Source organism: Palaemon carinicauda, chromosome 7 (assembly GCF_036898095.1).
Source record: "Palaemon carinicauda isolate YSFRI2023 chromosome 7, ASM3689809v2, whole genome shotgun sequence".
In the NCBI taxonomy this organism is placed as follows: domain Eukaryota; kingdom Metazoa; phylum Arthropoda; class Malacostraca; order Decapoda; family Palaemonidae; genus Palaemon; species Palaemon carinicauda.
Window position 1 is genome coordinate 101181083 of NC_090731.1, and position 7500 is coordinate 101188582.

General features: G+C 30.0%; 1 protein-coding gene across 1 annotated transcript in view; it reads right to left on the reverse strand.

Annotated features, from left to right (window-relative positions):
- The window catches only part of LOC137643977 (glutamate receptor 1-like), a 1817173-nt gene that overhangs the window by 1618395 nt on the left and 191278 nt on the right, over positions 1–7500 (reverse strand). The window lies entirely within an intron of this gene.

The window sequence follows — 7500 nt, forward strand, 5'->3', positions numbered from 1 at the left end:
TGATCAATGGAATTGTTCAGTAACCATAAAAGGTAAATGCAAATATTCGGTAATCATGAATAGATAAGTGCAACTATAGGGTAGTCATGAATTGATAGATGCAACTGTTCAGTAATCATAAATTGATTGATACAACTGTTCATTAATCATGAATTAATAGATGCAATGTTTTATAAATATGAATTATGCAATGATATTGCTAGTAATGCCAACTTGATCAATGTAATCGTTCAGTAACATCAGATTGATCAATGCAATATTTCCATAGCACCAAATTAATCAATGCAAGCACTCATTCATGAAACATTGATTAATGCCATCACTCAGTCATACAAGAGTAATCAATACTATCACTGTGTAACACCGCATTGGTCAACGCAGTCCCTGAAAACACATTGGAACTTTTCAAGAAAACGATCACCTAGTCCTAGATCAGGATTGTGTTAAGATCTCCACACAAAAGCACTGTTTAAGCACATAACGTGGAAAGAGGTTTTCAATGAAAAGAAATGGCTACTGCAAGCATAGCATCGGTCATAATAAAACAATCTAACTCGACGGATTCTAGAATATTGAATAATGTCGAAAATAGATATTGTAATGAGATATTATAAGATTATATCATTCATACTTATCTTTGTTTCTTAATGTGATACTTGATGGTTAGAATATAACTGTAATAACTGATAAAAGCTCAGCAAAGATACCGCTATAACGGGGAAAGGATGATTGTCTGTGTGTCATTTATCAAAATACATTACAAATTTTGAGTTAAATCAGTTTTCAACTGAGATATGAAATAGGAATTTTTTTGTATGACCCAATATGATGGTTAAAGGAGTAAAATTTGTGGTGTTATTGTAAATATGTTATCCAACATTGGCTAGGAATTGAATAATTTCTAACGCAAGTATGTCAGAAGTGTATGTTGTGTTTGCAGACAGATTTTTAAATAATGAACGACTTCTCAGCATACCGTTAAAATGTTATTGTAATTTGATAACGAGGGAACATCACATTAAACAGTCAAAGTTAGTGAGATAGAAATAACAGTTAAGAAGTTCAGAACACATGAAAAGGAAGAAAACGTTACTAAAATAAGAAAACAAAATATTAAGACAAACACAAAATAGAAAAAATAATGTTCAATTGGTGGATTTCAGAGGACTATTTCAGATGAAACATATTCGTATGATAATATCAATTATTAGCAATTATATAAATTTTTATCGATTCTAAATAATATAGCAAAGGATCTACTTTCATTTGGCAATGTATAATAATCCTTTATCTTTGAAAATTCGTATGCACATCACTTTAAATTGTATTGCCATATAAAGTGAATAATAGAATAATTGATCAAGAATGCTTCGGGGACAACGGCAGACAGAATCGGATCTTATCGGCTTTGATGAACGAAGAGGCCTTTTTGTGAGAAACAAGGAAAAAGGAATCCAAGATGGCGAACGAGGAGAGCAAGACATTCCAACTCAGACTGGATGTTTTACAAAGTTTATACTTCCTAATCAGAAGAAAGAATAGGACTCTCTGTAATGAGCATTCCTTATACAGTATATAGGGATTTGTATATAGTATGTAGATGATAAATAAGTGAAAAGAAGTCATATGTTCAATTGGAATAGATCATTAACTACTTTGAAAAAAAAATTCTAAGAAGAATGTATCAATTTTAATTTTTTTTTTTTCTTAAAGTCTTCGAACCTTGAATCACAAACCGAAGACTAAGTCTCAAAATAGATTTTGGGTGATAGCTCACAATAAAACCAAAACCATTTCGAATGAACTTCTACAGGCTAAAGGCTGCATTAAATATGATTGGATTTATTCTGGCTCACCGGGTATCTGAGTGCATTGATTCCATTTAATAAATTCCTTCATTTCAACAACGCCAGTGAATATTCTATAAGTCTTTTGGTTGATTAATCATTAGGGACAGAAATAACCATTCTGTTCAATTTTGAAAATTCATTGTTCTCATATATTTACCGGTAATCACTTACTATTTTGAAATAAAAATTCTAAGAAGAATGTATCAATTTTTTTTTTCTTTTTTTTTCTTTATTTTTTTTTTACCTTGAATCGCAAGCAGAAGACTAAGTCTCAAAATAGCCTTTGGATGAAAGCTCACAATAAAAACAAAACCATTTCGAATGAACTTCTACAGGCTAAAGGCTGCATTAAATATGATTGGAATTATTCTGGCTCACCGGGTATCTGAGTGCATTGATTCCATTTAATAAATTCCTTCATTTCAACAACGGCAGTGAATATTCTGTAAATCTTTTGGTTGATTCATCATTAGGGACAGATATAACCATTCTGTTCAATTTTGAAAATTCATTGTTCTCATATATTTACCGGTAATCACTAACCAATGACGGAGAGAATAGTTCCGTCTACTTCACTGTTGTGTTCTCCTGTCTCTTATTTTCCTTTGACACCAAATGCGACTGATTTCTGACAAATTTGAAAATATATAATTTTATTCAATTAATCATTAATCCTCAATCAATAAAGATCAAAATTCTTTAATCAAGTGCACCATTGTAATCTACTATTCTTCCTATATTGTTTGAGATAAAACACGGTAATTTTCTGTGAACTTCAAGAGTTAATTCCTTTTTAATTAATTACTAATAGAAAAGCAAAAATCAGGCTCAGAGTATCGATGCAGGTATCCTTCTAGTATACACATAACAAGTCTCAGACAGATTTGCCGAGTATTAATGGAGGAGTAAGCTTTTGAAATTAGTACCTCAAAAATGATTAATTACTTAATTATTTAATAATCAATGATCTGATTCAAGTTGCTGCTCAGTAATCAACAATTACTTTCTTCTAGAGTTTACCTACTGAATTTCACGCTGATTCGACGATTATTGCCACTTGTCGAATTTTCATTATTTTTCACTCTTCATTTAATTGGTATTTAGTACGATAATTTAAAAGGAAGATGCTCAGGTGATCGATACTGACCCATGGAATGTACCTACCGAATTTCATAATAATCGATTGATGAATAATATAGGAGTAGGCAAAAAAGGATAGTGTACACACCAAGTATAAGTACAACATGTGTAGCGAATTGAAATGATAGGGACCAGGTATAGAGGGAGCACATAAGAGCTTTAGGATACTGATTCCCCCCCAAAACAATGTCACTAAGTACGTTTAAAAATGAGAAACCTGTTAGGTCTCAACATTAAATATGCATGAAATGTGGAAACCAAATTAGAGGACCAACGTATGCCTAGAAACAAACAATTTTTTTTCTTATATTGCAGTGCAAGATATTTTATTTTCTGATATAAAACCGTATTTAGAAAGGTTATAGCTTATGCAAGCACAGCTGGTTACCTTCTGAGAAGACAAAGTAACACAGTTTTCTTAACAGTATTTAGTTTTGAGTAATACTCTTGGTCTCAACTTTAAAAACTTCAGTTTAACCATTTATTTACAACAGTTCACAACCATGGGCATTTATTCTCTGGACTGCACTATAAGATACATACATTTAATCCTAAAATAACAAGATTACAGGTGGATGTGAATCGAGAAAAGAAAGACTCCGTTTACTAAGTTCACTTTTTGGGATGAACGTTAATTATCGTATCATTGTAGAAATATGAGAACCAGTTTGAAAATAAAAGTGGCCCATGACTTCTTAATGCTATATTCAAAGAAAAAAGATAAAGAGAGTGCTGCATTTGTGCAACCTAACCAAGATTAAAATATGAATGAAATATCGGGAAAATGAAACAGCGATGGTTAAGTCTGACTGCAACGAGGGAGGAGATTTCAGGAAACTACTTAAAGAAACAATGAGAACCATATTTTTCTGGTCTTTTCTCATATTAGCCTTCAAATAGATTCTGGGGAATGTCCCAGTAGCAGGAAAGGAGTGTGATATAAGGGACTTACAGATAAAGCGCCAATCTAAATCACAAAAGCGATGAAATCCATTTCATGTTTAGCCTTTATTTTCTAGATTTCTTGGCACATCCGGCCTGACACGGAGTAAATGCAGTTATGCAGCACGCTTATAGTTGAGCCACCGGCAAACTGAACCTTTTTCTTTTGTAAAGTAGTTCGAATTTTATCACATGTAAAATCTCTGATTTGGCTTATATTGGTTAAACTGGAAAGTCCTTTGAGGAGAGGATGAAATAGTATAAGTGGAATGTGAATAATATTCGGAGATTCAAGTAGTTCATTCAAACCTCATAATATTGTTTTGGAAAAATATAGAATTATATTTAATACTGATATGTACACAAAAAGGTTAATTTTACAAACATGCATTATGAGGATATAAGATACTACAAGTTTAAATTTTCAAACAATATGAACAGTTATTAAACCCTAAAGTACTGGTTGTCCTAAATAAGTAGTGATTGACAATAGTTTTACTCCTGCTCCTTATACCTATATTTTAATGAAAATAAGATAATTTGTGTTGAAGTGCCTGCTTACTGGTTTTATTGAATTTATTCTGTTTTATATCAAATCATCGGTCATTGTAACGTAAAAAATCTTCATTTATCTTTCTGTTTAAAAAATTGTTACCCACAATAGTTTTTGAAATAAACACGAATGTTTGGTAATTCGTTGTTACTGTGAGAAATTAACCGTAAATTAAAATTGTGAATTATATATATATATATATATATATATATATATATATATATATATATATATATATATATATATATATGTATATATATATATATATATATATATATATATATAAATATATATATATATATAAATATATATACATATATATAAATATATATATATAAATATATATATATACATATATATAAATATATATATATATATATATATATATATATATATATATACATGTGTGTATATATATATATATATATATATATATATATATATATATATATATATATATATATATATATATATATATATATATATACATATACATATTTATATACATACATACATATATATATATATATATATATATATATATATATATATATATATATATATATATATATATATATATATAGTTTGCGTCAAATGTACAAAAAACAATAGTACGTATTCTTTGAACAAAGAAAAAAAATGAAAGAAAACATATGAGTAGTCTATACTAATCCGTCACCAATTGTCATGAACGGCAAACAAACTGCCTCTGAGACTTAAAACGATTAAGAACTATTCTCTATAAGTCCCACAGTTGAACATTGGACAGAGCGCTAACATAATGAGTTTCTAACAAAAGCTATTAAAGAGAAGAGGCTATTAGATGGAACGAACAGATGAATTCCAAGATGTCATCTGATAGAAAGGAAATGTCAATTAAGATTCATAAAGGATTTCAAGAAAAAAATCATACTCATCATCTCCCAGTTTAAATGGAGAATGCATTAACGTAAAACTATTATTTGTTTTTTCGTGAATTGTTAAGGAATTAATATTGAGATACTAAGGCTTGCAAATTTGTAAGTATTTAATAATTATTACATGGGTGTCCAAATATATCTAAATGAACAAAAAAATAATATCAATATATTTACACATGTGTGTGAATATGCATAATAAGATGAGCCAAAAAATAGTTTTAAATACTTAACTACCTAACGGGTAACATGTGTAATGAGAATGTGTATGTGATCTAACAACATCTACCGTGATCAGGATACGAACCAATAGCACTGAATCTTCAAAAAGCAGGTGGCTTACTTTTCTCAACAGATATGAAAGTGGTTTAATAGTTTTATATAAATTCAGCGGCATAGGTTTCATTTCTCTGTTTAGTATATTACTACCGAGGTAGAAAGAATTCAATATTAAGAAGAAAGTGGGGCTTGACATTCATATGTATGATAGAGATAAAACTGGAATATGCATGCATACATATATATCTTTATGTATAGCTTAGCCTGTAGTAATATATATATATATATATATATATATATATATATATATATATATATATATATATATATATATATATATATACAGAGAGAGAGAGAGAGAGAGAGAGAGAGAGAGAGAGAGAGAGAGAGAGAGAGAGAGAGAGAGAGAGAGAGAGAGATATATGTCTATATATATATATATATATATATATATATATATATATATATATATATATGTGTGTGTGTGTGTGTGTGTGTGTGTATGTATATATATATATATATATATATATATGTTAACGTTCAGGTAAAATGCAGAGACATAAAATAAGGGTTATGGACGAACCTCTATATTGTTAATGAGATACGTACTTAGGACTGACAGTGATTCCTGGGGCAGGAGACTAAAATTAAAAGAAGGATAAGCATGTGATGGAGAGCTGTTGGTAAAAAGAATAAGGCTATGAAATGTGAAATGCCCCTTCTCTAAATTGAAAAGTATTCAATCAGCTGTTCCTACAAGAATTAACCTATGCATACGAAAATTGGAGCGTTACTTATGCCTCAAAGCATGGAAAAGATAACGACGGGGATAACAATAAAAGAGAGTAACGCACCATCATGGATAGAATATTAAACTAAAATAGAGGATATTCTAACAACATGTAAAAAAAATAGAAATGGACATAGGCAGGACATATAATACTGACTGATACTAGATGGACATTGAGAATAACATATAAAGTCCTGAGATTGCAAAATGAGCAGGGGAAGAACGAGAAGACAATGGATTGATGAGCTTAGAAAATTTGCGGGTCTAGATCGTCATTGAAATAATATACACAGACGCGATTGGAAGCACATGACTGGGACCTTTGTACTGCAGTGGACTAGTTACAGTTAATGATGACACATGAAATTTGCCGTAAATCAAATATACACGTAAGTCGGACGACAGTATTCTGGAAAGTAATCTGGTGTTCCAGCTGTACCAACGGAGACGCAAATCTCAAGAATCTACCCTGAAAAGGATTCGAGAGCAGGATAATCAGATCATTGCTAATTTGAATTATCGTGTTTTTTATTCCTTTAGTCTTTTATGATTACATTAGGTAACAATATATTTTCATCAATAATGTTCACATGAAAGTAAAATAGGTTTATATCTAAAATAAGATTTTCGGATCAATAGACCTAGAATTGAGATTTGATTCTTAATGAGTGCTTGGCAATTGACACCATACATAACTAATCAAGCATTTTTATCATTTATGTTTTCCCTTTTAACTTTTTTTTTCAATAAAAACTGACATCGTCAACATAGTCAAACAAACTGAAGTTTGTGATGCCAGCGTACATTTGATATATATTCAAAATATATACTAACTTATCAGTTGAATGATTACTCAAAAGTGTCACAATTTGTGAATTGTATATATTATGGACACTTTCAAGTAATTACTCCATTTTTAATTAAAGTATATATTTTGAATGTATATTTAACGTACGCTGTACGCTAGCATCACGAACTAGCGCTGGCAGCCGTAAACTGAGTAGCAAGCTAAATAGACATTATGGTGCA